We start from the raw sequence: 12486 nt of genomic DNA on the forward strand, positions 1-12486 counted from the left end.
TGATGTGGCTGCTGTTAATGCATTTATGTGGAGCGGGCTGTGCCAGTGGCTGGCGGCGCGGCGGGTGAGGGAGCGCGGGGAGCGCCGGCCCCTCCGCTCCGCTCCGCTCCGCTGGGCGCCGGGCGAGCCGCGGCCGCGGCGCTCTCCATGGCTCCGGAGGAGGTAATGGGAGTCGGGACGCGCTCCCCGTTCCCCCGGCAGCCAGGGAAGGGGCAGGGCAGGCGGGGCGCGGAGGGGGCGCGGACAGGGCAGCTCCAACTTGTCGGCAGGGGGGACGGAAGACTCGGCTTGCCGCGGGAGGTGCGCGGGATGTGTTCGCTCCGCGTCCCCGTGGTTCCCCCGAATCCTGACAGCGGTTTAAAAATCGCTCTCTTGGCATAAGTGCGAGGGAGCCAGGCTCACTTTATCGCCGCTGACGCTGTCAAAATCGCTGTGGCTCCAGCAGTAACAACAGCGAGCCCCCTCCCTGCCTCCCTCCTTCCCCTCCCTCCCTCCGCCGGGTCGCCCGCTCCTCGTGAGAAACCAAACGCTGATGTTCCATTAGCTTCATCTTCCCCGCTTACGCCAAAGTGAGGAAGACTTGCTAATTAATTTACATACGAGGGAATGATGTCTGAAGAAAGGAAAATATACCCCGTTGCACCTGCTCCGCCGAGACTTGTCATCTGAATCTGGAGGAGAGCTATAAATCATGTAAAGTGTTCGCGGTGGAGTCGGCTGCTTCTGAGAGCTGTAGGATTATGTATCCAAATGCTGAATTTATATTTCCCTCTAGGAAAAGACTGAAACTCAGGTCAGATATAAACTACATCATTTAATTTAAAACAAAAACTGTAGTTATTTGTTGTGGTTCTAGAGGGGATTTTTCTTCTCTCCTGATTAAATAGAAAGTACTGTTAGAGCATGTAGTAATGATTTACACATTACAGCCTGAAATCTCTTGCAGAGTTGGAGGTGGTGGAGTGTAAGGACAGTGCTTTATAATCATATATGTCCTCTTATTTTTGCCACACAAGAAAGGCTGAGAATAACCAGGCTGTTTAACCTTCTGTTTTTAGTGTGTACAAACTCATATTTTCTGTGATACAGGACGGGGAAAACTTGGACCAGGGATAGCATAACTTCCATTAAAAATGTTGACTTTCTCAACTGCAGCAACTAAAATCCGTGTGATGTCTGCTTTGATTATTTCCAACCTTTGAAAAAAAAGCTTTAAAAAATATCATAAGCTACTTCCAAGAATTTCACTTACTTATTTCCTCTAAGGCAATATTGTAATAGTTCTTGTCACTTGCCTGCTAAATGAACTGAACTGGAGAGACCTACAGTTCAGTAAGATGTTTGTGTTGAGTGCCAGGTATTTCACCATAAAATACAAAATGACAGCTTTTGTCTGATGAGATAATGGTTTCATATTTTAGACATTATTCATACTTTAGTTTTGTGAATTTTCAGGTATTTCACTAGGTTTGTTGCTGATAAAAGTAGACTGAGGTTTTGTAATTTCAAATGAAACTAATTTTGATAAGGTTAATTGCTTTGGCAGCCTAGCGTATTTTTGACACAACTGTAAATGGCAAATATTATTCCTTTGTTCCACTTTCGTAAAAATATTGCTTTTGGATTAAAAAAGATGTTATGTTTTATAGATGGATCCTGTATATTGCATCAGAATGAGGGAATTAAGGAGTTTGTGTGTTTTGATAGCACGTGTGATTTGTAAGTTTCCTAAGTTTTGAGCTTATTGTAAAAGTGTGTGTATGTGTGTGGCAAAAGACTGCTATGCTAGTAGAAGAAACTAATAATAACACAGAAATCTGTGAGGTAAGCAAGAACATATGAGCCAGGCTAACCACTCAATATGCTTACTTTGAAAGCAAGCCTGGATGCAGTAGTTTTCATATCACTGTTCTATAGCAACAAAATAAGGGAGACAAAAATAAGCATGAGCCAGAAATAAAAAGACAAAAACTTAAAAGGAGACTAGTCAGGTGGGGAAAAACATTTGGAAATCAAGTCTTTCTGTCAAATCCAAGACTGCAGGTATTGTTAAACGAAATCAAAGTCACATGTACAGCATTTTTACGGCATTTAAGGTGGAAGCCTTGGTCTAGACTATAACCAACCAATTAAAAGAGGTTCAGTTGTTAGGAATTTGGTTTGACACCAGATGGTAGAGGTCAAATTACAGTCAATAAAAGTGGAGTTCATCTTTGAACTTGGAACAGGAGAATAATTTGTGTTCTTTTCCAAATCTTCTGTCTCTAACTGGAAACTCTGTCATGGACACCAGTCTACAAAGTGACCAAAATTTATTAATTAGTGAACATTTATTGTTCTGAGATACCATTACAATAGAAATACTTTTTTTTTTTCTGTATAACTGGCACTCTTCTGTCCAGTGCTTTGGCCTTGTAAGTCATAAATGAAATATGGGAGTTCTGATTTGGGGTTTGAACAATATAAGTCACTGTGTAAATTTCAGTCTAGAATACATTTTTGTTTGGCTGTCAAGTGTTGAATTGACTTATATTGGAAAAACATATACTTCTTTTCTGAAACAAAATGAAAAAAGTCATTTGTCATCCAGAGGGAGGTGGGGAAATGTGTTCACACTCACCAGACTTTATTGGCCTCACAATAGTGGCCACCATAGTGTTTGATACAAGGGATTGTGGGGTTGGTGAATGACAGACCTGCCTACATTTTCCACATTTGCAGCAAGCTGAGCATGGTTTTTGGGTCAAGAAACCACAGAGTTGCTTGTTTATTGATGGACACAGCTTTGAAAGGAGCTGAATGGAGAAGAGCTGTTGTCTGCAATGTTGCTCAATGTTCACTTACTGCTATACAAATAACTACGTGACAACTGGCCAGTAGCTGTAGTCATGTGAATATGCCCTCTCTATTTTCTGTAGCTGTTTTTGCTACACCCACTGCCATGGAAAACTTCTGAATGGGTTGTTCAATGATTAACACAAAAGTAGCGGGTTATGAAGGGTGGAGGATAGTTGTATGTGTTAAAGGTTTAATTACATGATTCTGAACAGTGACAGTGTTTGAGGTGTCCTTGCTTTGAGTGCAATCAAATTCCCTCCTGACTGTTTATATAGTAAGCAGGAATCCATTAAACTGCCAAGGAGGACAAATATTTAATGAAGACCCAAAGAGGCAATATAATTTCTGTATGTTTGTAGTGCACTGCTCTGTTTAGCTGCTGATTAAATCTGCTGATCTCAAGATCTTCTAGTCATCTGCTCTGATGCAATATTCTATAAAACCATTTAAATTAGAGAGGTAGGAGTTGAAGTCTTAAGATTGTTTTCTCTTTTGGACAAAAAATTGTGTGAAGTCCTCTCATAGCCCTTGTTGAACTTTAGTGGGAAGAGTGTGAGCAAGAAGTCTGGGAAGAAGGGGAGCAGAAAAGGGAGTAATTGATCACTGTAGTAATTCAGGGCTGAAGAAAAGATCTTTCTGAGTTAGATAACAATCTTATCTAAATTCAGTCATAAACTCATCACAGTCTAAGTACATTGCCCTGTTGCTCTTTGTGCAAAGATGTTTCAAAACCTTTCTCCTAATGCTTAGAGCTTTCTTTGAACTTTCAGCCTAAATATATTCTTCGATTCCTAATTTTTAATTTTTAATCTCTCAATATTGTTATTTAAAACCAATTCCTTCCTCAGTGTGTAGCCCTCAATAAATTATAAACATCGATCATGTGTCTTCCTTAGCTTTTATGTGCTAGGATCAAACAAGCAGAGCAAGCACCTTTTAGTCTGTCTGGCAAAACAGAATAAATAGAAAGATACAGAGACAAGTAACTTGATTCTCCTGAATTCTGAACCTTGTACCTGAAGTGTTTGCTCAAAGTCTTGAATAAGAGTGCTAATACTCCACCCAGCCTTTTGAAAACACTTTGTCAGACAGTGGTGAGTATCAAGTTTGTTTTACAGACAGGCCAGATTGTTTTAATCTGTTAATAGTAAACATAGGTGTGTGATTTATCTTTTTGTGTTGCTCTCAAATGATAAGAGCCCATCACAGAAATAATCACAGAGATTCTGATATTCATAATCAGGTGGCTTTGAAGTATTGCTAAAGGTTTTGCCATTTTTAATATGCCTGTGAAAATGCTCCAATTTCTTCTGTAAGTTAGCAAGAACCTCCCCTATATCAAGAGGGCTCCCTATAATCACTTTTTATCAAAAAACCTCTGCTTTTCACCACGTTTACAGACATGTAATAAGATGAGTGTGAAGAATGATTTTAAAGAAGTCCATTCAATATGTTACCACTAGTCACCTTTATAGTAATTTTGGTTTTGTGTTATGCTTTTATTTCCTACTCAGTAAATAATTGCTGGGTGATATCATATCAAATTCTTTACTTAAATCTGGAGAGAGTGGATTCTGAATTTCCTTTCCCATAATATTCGCTTTTAAAAGGATTGGCTTCTCCCTCCCACCAAGCATTTATAAATACTGATTAAGATCCCTCCTGAGCATTCTCCAAGGTAAAGTAATTCAGCTCTTCCTGCCTTTCTTCATATGACAGGTGCTCCAAGACCCACATCTTCTCTGTGTCCTGGATGTACATTGTGGATGTACTCCAGTATGTCCCTGTCCCTTCTGTACTGGGGAGCCCAGAACAGGAGGCAATATTCCAGATGTGACCTCACTGGTGCTGAGGGGAAGGACCATCTCTCTCAGCCTGCTGGCACTGTTTTTCCTAACACAGAAACTGTTGATTTTCATTGCTGCATGGGCACTTCGTTGACTCATGTTCATCTTCTTGCCCACCAGGACCTTCCCCATCCTTTAATGCACAGTTCTTCCCCCGTGGTTGGTCCCAAGACTTTTACCAGTGTACAGAGTTATTTCTCCCCAGGTGAAGAACGTGTATTTCCTTTTGCTGAACTTTATTTCTCCGGCCTGTTGAGGACCCACTTAATAGGAGCAACTCTGCTCCTTATTTCATATGCTCTGCCAACTCACTGAGAGTGCCCTCAGTCCCGTTATTCTGTTCTTTAAGGAAAATGCCCCAAATATTAACAGGGTGCACAATTAGTAACATTCCCAGCTGAATTTTGTGGCACTGATCACAATCCTCTGAGCCCAGCAATTCCACTACTTTCCATTTCGCCTCACTTTCATGCTTCATTAATAATATTGTAATTGTTAGTAATAACAGTAACATCAGTAATAATTTTACTACTGCTGTTTGACCAGAAAAATTAACAGGTAAAAATATCTCTTCACCATCTTTCCTTGCTCTGGTTTTACAGCCCTGGCACGTGTGTGTACACACATGCACCAGCTGACAGTTGCCTTTTTGTGTTTGAGTGTATGACTGTGAATTACTCATGCCATATGTTTGACTCACGGAAGATAGTCTTTTACATGTCGTACAGGCACTGCATTTTTATTATTTTTTTTTTTTGCATTAAATTTATTGCTCTGCCTCATTTTTGCAGAGCAAATGAACCTCTGGGCTTGTTATAGTTATGGGCAATCTGAAATACGTAATCTTGAAATAGATTGCAAAATACAGGTGAATTAATTGCTCTGTAGCTGAAGTTTCTGAAGCCAAATGGTCTTTCATTCACATGAAGCAATTGTGTACCTCATGTTAAAAAACGCAAGGGCTTTTTTTATGCTTCCTTCAAATAGCAAAAAAAAATTTTTTGAGAAAAATTGCTTCTGTATTCCATATTTTCTCTTGCTAGTCATACTCACCTGCTTTGCCAGCAGCAGTGAGAAAAGGTACTGAACTACCCTCATTGCAAGAAGTGCTTAAGATTTCTAGGGTGAGACTCAGTGCTCTGTGCTTAAGCTCAAATTATTTAAGTTTGGTCTAAGATCAAGCTGTTTAGCTGCAGGAAAATTTATTAAATATTGCTTGAAGAGAAGGAGTTTTCTGTTTCTTTAGCAAGTGACTGATACTTTTGCTTTTAGCTAAAAAAAGATGGGTTTTGTTTGTGTGTCTGTACAGAGAAGAGTGATGAAAAGGAACTTTTTAAGCAAACTGTTTTCCATTTACAGAATACTGCAAAGACAGCACTTAAAATACTGATAATGATGATTCTCTTTTTTCTCTGCCTTGAAATGAGGATATAGTGTCCTAAGGACAGTGATGAGCTAATTGTACATTCAACCTAATACCTTGACACTGATTTTGAGAAGCAATCTAGTCTTTGCAGTTTCATTCTGAATTCACATTCTGTATGTGGATGAATTCACATTCTGTATGTGTATGAATTCACATTCTGTATGTGGATGAATTCATATTCTGTATGTGTATGAATTCATGTTCTGTAGTAACTCCAACAGAAAAAGGGAGTATTTTGCTTCTCTGTGTGATGCTAAGGCCTCTCAGGATGTCTCCAGAATTTGGAGAGAAATGACTCTTGGCATCTAAGCTGCTGTGAACAGGTGGGAATTGGAAAATTGTGAATGGGCACCTGCGCAAGTATGCAGCTCTAGCTTTACTTTTATTTCCAAAATCAATATAAATGCACATATGCTCATCATCTGAATTTCAGAAAAATAATTGCTCCTGTTTTTTCTTCTTTTTATTGTTGTCTAAAATTTCCTGTTAACACTGTACATCTGTTTAACTTGGAAAGTCAGAGCAAATCCTTTTCAACCAAGGTTATAAAAGGTGTTATTAAGTAGTTATTAAGGAAAATGTTACACATTACCTGCAGAACAATGGAGAAAATTATTTAATATTATTTTTCTACTACAATTCTCCAGATTGCTAACCAACCATTTAAGTTTCAGAGAGGTAAAAAAGATGTTGAATTTAACCTTTTGTAAACTGCAAACAACAGACTTTTTTTTCCTAGAAATTGACAATAGAAAAACATGTTCTGAGATTATTGTAATTATTTACAATGGGATCTTAATGGATATTTAAAAAAAAATAAAGTGAGCTATTAGGGATATAGATAATTTTGATAAATGGCAAAGTATCAGCTGCAGAGATACTGGGTTTTAGACATTAATTAATAAGGTCATTCAAATACAAGCATAACATTTTAACATTTGGATGGAGATAAACTAGGCTACTTCTATCCTTGTCATAATTTAGCATTTATGTAGTGTTTACAAGGTAAAAAACCTTATAGATACTAACGATCTTCATTATACCCTCTGAAGGCAGGTAGGTGTTCTGCAAATTAATGGTATAGGACCAATATTTTTAGACCTATAAGTCTGCTAAGAGCTTGAATTTTGGTATAAATGTGTTTGAAGTTTGTAAAGGGCAGACTGTATCCCTCAGAATCCAGAACCAGCTCTTACAAGATATGCTTTCATTTTTAAGGAACAAAGATACAGGGTTTCATTCAGAACACTTGAATAACATCAGGTCTCTTTGATAACAAAGTCAAGTCAGACAGAGTTTTTCCTGAAAAAAAGTGTTGGATACTGTGAAGAATGTTTTTTAAAGGTTCACATAGAATATATCTTTAATTTACGAAGATTCTATAATATTTAGCTTCAATTTTTTGTGAAAAAGGTATTTACACATGGAAAGAGGGAGTTTGTCTCTCCTGTCTCCACCCTCCTTGGTTGACAGGCTTTCCCTCCAGCAAGCAGTTGACAGCAATCAGTTTGTGGATTATTTCTGGAAGGAAAAAGTTTACAGCTTTTATCCAACAGTAAGATTAAAAATAAAGTAGCTGTCATCTATTTCCATGGCTTAACTAGTTAAGATCCTAGCCACAAAAATGCCATATTACTCAGCTAAGCTGTTCACTGCATTTTATACAGTAAGCGGACCTTATTAAATAAAGGCCGTCGAGCCTTGAAAATGATAGTGTGTAACACAAAATTTTAAAAAATTTAATTTTTACTGGAACTTCAGAATTTGTTATTTATATTTTCTAGATATTCTAGCTCTTTAAAATAAGATATATGGTGAAATATTTAATTTTGTGACCTTGTCATATATGAAGGACATACAGGTAATTCTCAGGATGAAAGAAGTTTGTGTCTTATAACATCCAGATTCTTGAGTATCTCCCAGACTTGGCTCACATTAATTCTCACAGCACCATGTTTTCCATTGTACCATTTTTAAAGGTAAATACTATCAAACTTAAGATGTAAAATAATTTGCAATTGTCAGCTTTGACACTTTCTAGTGCTAGATTCTTGAGATGTAATGTGAAAATAAACATTTAAGGGGTTTCTTTTTCTAGATTGCCACGGTCAGAAATCTTTTAGACCTAATCCCCAAACATTAGGCTATTTCAGTCTCACAAATTAGGACTCTGCTTCCTTTGTACCACATGCTACCTTTAGTTTATTCTGTAAATAAATAGCTCAGTTTACTTAGATGGTGTTTTGTTGGGCTTTTTAAATCTACTTAATTTACAGAATTTCATTTTATGGCTTTGATTTTATTCTGTACTATATTCTGTGATGTCTTCCTGTAGTTTTGGCAACCTTTGTATCACTGATTTCCTGGCTATGGTATTTTCCCTCCTGCCCCATAGTAGAGTAATGAAATATCCTTACTATGCGTAGACTCTTTTGTGCTTTTAGTGTTTCTAAATTCAAAATCTGATATGTGCACTGGAGAATGAAGAACAAAAGGCTCGTTATTTTCATACTCTGCTGCATTCTTATCTTAGCTCCAAATTTCTGGATCCTAAACCAGGATTCATGGCTATACACTGCAAACACTCCTGAGAGCTTAGGACCCTTTAGAAAGTCAGAGAGCTGAACACTTGTGTTGCCTTCACTTTGTTCTTAATCCCCCCTCTGCAAAATCATGGAAGTTTAAGACATTAAACTCATTAAATGGTTAAACTTATTTAAGTGGTTCATGGCTGGCTTTTTATGCTTGCACTTTATCTCCTGTATCCTGAGAGTATAAGTATTGCCAGTGCTGGAAAACTGAAGTTTCACAACTAAATTTATCTCAAAAAGAGAACTGTTATGATAATTATGCATAGAGCTTTAGAAAATGGAAATAATACAAATCTTCACTAAATAGTCATTACTCGAAGTTAAATCATCTGCTATTCTGAAAAGAACACTGTATCATTCTTCTTTTGAATCCTTGTGTGGTCACACTCACAGAACATGGTGCTGTAATACTCCCAGGAATTGTTCTACTTTGCTTCTGTAGTGAAGCACTTTCCTTTAATCAGATGGAAGCCAATAGAAACACACGAGCATCGAGCAGGGCTCTCTCTTGCCTGCTGGGAGATATTTAAATTTGTGCTAGCTTGCACTAGAAGGAAATGCTGCTAAAGCATTTTGTTTTGTTTCTGTAAAACTCTAATATTCAGTGTGTAAAACTGCCATAAAGTATATACCATATATACTGATTAAGGCAATTAACTGTTCAGACAATTGTGGAATACCATATATATTTTAACATGTTTATTCCTGTACAAGCTGATCATATTACTTTCTAATATAAATAAAAAATATGGGCTTCTCTGTTGCTTCTACTTTACTTTTTGTGATCCTGGGATATTTTCGTTTATTAATTGAAAATAATAATTTTTATATATATATGGAGAGGGAAAAAATTAGATAGTTCTTAAACCGAAATTATTGTTTCAATCAAGATGATTTTACATTTATCTATAAATGGCTCCTTGCTAAAAAGGTTCAAAAAAAGAAGAAAGTTAAAATTACAGAGTAATTTTTTAAAAGTATGAATCAAAAAGTATCAGTTGTCACTGCATATGGTGTATTCTATGTGCATTAGTATTTTGACACATTCTCTGTCTGTTCAGCCATGTGCTGTTGATCCTGGTCCCACAAAATGTGTTAATTATGTATAGCTATTTATAGCATTAGTTACTTTATAATTTTTCTTTTGTTGATTTTTTTGTTGTGAATAGTAAGATTAAATTTATTTTTTCAGTCTTAATATAATCTTATTTTTTAAACAGGTGGAACAACAAAGCATGTACTGTGAGTTGTTATACAGGAAGCTTTGGGTAAGATTCAGAATTAGGTTTTGGGTTTGTAGCTATTGAATGAAACATTTTTACTATGAGAATTTGCCTCATGTACAGTGGTTTAAATGTATTGTGGTGTGTAATTGAGGTGAATTTCTTCTTAGCACTTTAAAATATATTTCTGTAAGGCATGAAGAAATTTTAGGTATCAGCATAGGGTTAATGAGAAACTTTTGGAGGGAATATATCTGTCCATACAGTATTTCAGCATAATATTACCAGAGAAAATGTTGATTATGTTTAACAGAATTACTGTTTTCCTACTCCTAACTTTAAGAGAACTACAAGTTCCAGGAATCTGAGTTGTAAAAGTAGCAGAGCATGTTTCACCTAGCTTAATGAAAAATATCTCTTTTTTTATTTTTTTTATTTTTTTTTTTGTAATAAAGACCTAGGGAAAAGCTTCTTTCCCCTTCTACAAATTATCTGAGGAATTTTGCTTCCTAAGTGAACTAATTTACTGTACTACTGGAGCTTTAGGATTCCTCAGAATATAAATTCTACCTTCCAGTTAGTTAGATAAGTATCCAAGTACAAAATAATTTAATCTTGACCTTTTAATATCTAACTTATTTGAATTTTGCTTCTGAGTAAATACCTACTTAGCTTTAATGCATTCCTGCTTAATGTGGAATGGCTCTGAAAAGTGAATATTACCATCTAATTGTTAAGGTCATAAGGAAAACATTTTCCACATTTGAAGTTTTATACATTAGCTTCTTCTTATTTAATGTCAAGAGAATGAGTTTAGGAGGGCTGAGTGAAATGGGAGGAGCTATAAATGGTTTTCCTCCAAGGTATCTAGACAATCCTTTTGAAATTAAACTGAACTAATAACTTTTATTTAAATCTTATTAATTCAATACATCTCTAACCCTTTTCTCTCCATTCACTGCATTTCACTGAATGGCCATTAGATTTCCTAAGAAGTACCTGTACACATAGATCAATATTTTATATTTAATTTGGACTAATATTCCAGAGTTTTCTTACATTGCTGTGACCTCAGATCCTAGCTGACAAAGTAAGGTGTGCTTTGTGTGATTGTCTGAGAGTAGCTACTTCATGTGCTCAAGTCATAGATCCACGTTATCTCCTAGTGAAAATGCAGACAAGTTAAAAATATCCATGTACCTTCTTGCCAAATAGATTTAATCTGCTGCATGTGAAACTGTTATTTTGGAGAGGCTGGTAGAGAGTAAATCGAATATAATAAAAAAATTCATGTACTGTTCTTTCTGGGGGGAGCAAAGAATATGAAACACGTTAAACAATAGGCTGGAAAGATAGATGCTCCTGTTTTAATGCAGTCTAGGTAAGAGGAATGCCAGGGATTAATCTAGTGGTAAATTACTTTCTAGTCTACACTCATAATCTGTGTTTATTGGACTTGTTATTGTGTGGTAATCCAATTTCTCCATATGACACCAGTGTAAAAGGGAACTGTCTTTGCCTGCAGAGACCAGTGCCATCTATTTCCCTGCTCATCTCTTTCACAGACCAGAAAGTGATTGTACACTGCACTGCATTTCTAAGTGCAACCTTCTTTGCCCTTCATCGGATTCTTCATTCGGCACAGAAAACTCAAGAACTGAGTCTGTTTTGATCTACTGGGCTTGGCTTTATAGATGGGGCTCAGATTGGTTGTCAGTGCAAAAGCTGAGCTTTCTGCTGTGAATAATCAACAGTTGGCCAGCAGCTGTGTGTGGAAAGGGCTCAACTGTAGAGCCTTGTTGTGAAAAGCCAGTGTTTCATCATCCATATAATTGGTGTCTGAAACCCATCTGCAGCCATGTGTTAACAGATCGCTCAGGTTAGAAATTAACAATCTCTAGCAGTGATAGCCAATTCCTGGAGAAAACCATGGATGCTACAAGAATGTGATGATGCTGTGGTGTTGCTGTTGAACCAGCACTAGAAGTCAGGGGGAAGGACAGAGCCTTAAGCCAAGATTTTAGTCCCAGGAGCTTGGCCAAATGGTAGTTTAAATAGATGTTGTCTACCTACCCTGACAGTCTTATTTTGAGAACGGTGTAAGCTGAAGAAAAGGAATTGAAAAATGTCCATGGTGCAAAGGAGAAATTTTGTCTCTGGCATCATAAAATATAAGATACCTGAAATTAACCTTGAAGTTAATCTTGCATGCTTATCATACTCAGTTCTTTAACTGTAGAAACTAGAGGGTCTTTGCTGTGGCTCATCTTTTTCCCTGCACTTAGTTTGTGATCATCTGATATGAATTCTGTGTTCAGTCATTTCTGAAGCTACTGTTAAGAAATAACATTTGTTCAGTTTCAATTTCTTGCTATTTGCTTTTATAAAGTAACTAGTTCACTTCTATCCCTCTCTTTATCTTTTTGCTTTGATATGTTTTTCCCCAAAGCATTGTGAATGTTTTTAAAGGAAGACAGTCTGCAAGCCTTAAATATCACCCAGCCATCCTAATTCTTAAATTGAAACCTTTGGTTTTATGTTTTTTCCATATAATCTTGGTG

At 36.9% G+C, this 12486-nt stretch overlaps 1 protein-coding gene across 1 annotated transcript in view; it reads left to right on the forward strand.

The window, feature by feature from the left end:
* Window positions 1-306: 306 nt before the first annotated feature.
* Window positions 307-12486, forward strand: part of LOC107206970 (heparan sulfate glucosamine 3-O-sulfotransferase 1-like) — a 45452-nt gene continuing 33272 nt past the window's right edge. Inside the window, exon 1 of the mRNA XM_015633511.3 lies at window positions 307-793. The gene's annotated coding sequence lies outside the window, so the exon portion shown is untranslated. The remainder of the gene's footprint in view (window positions 794-12486) is intronic.

This window comes from Parus major, chromosome 6 (assembly GCF_001522545.3).
Source record: "Parus major isolate Abel chromosome 6, Parus_major1.1, whole genome shotgun sequence".
Taxonomy (NCBI): domain Eukaryota; kingdom Metazoa; phylum Chordata; class Aves; order Passeriformes; family Paridae; genus Parus; species Parus major.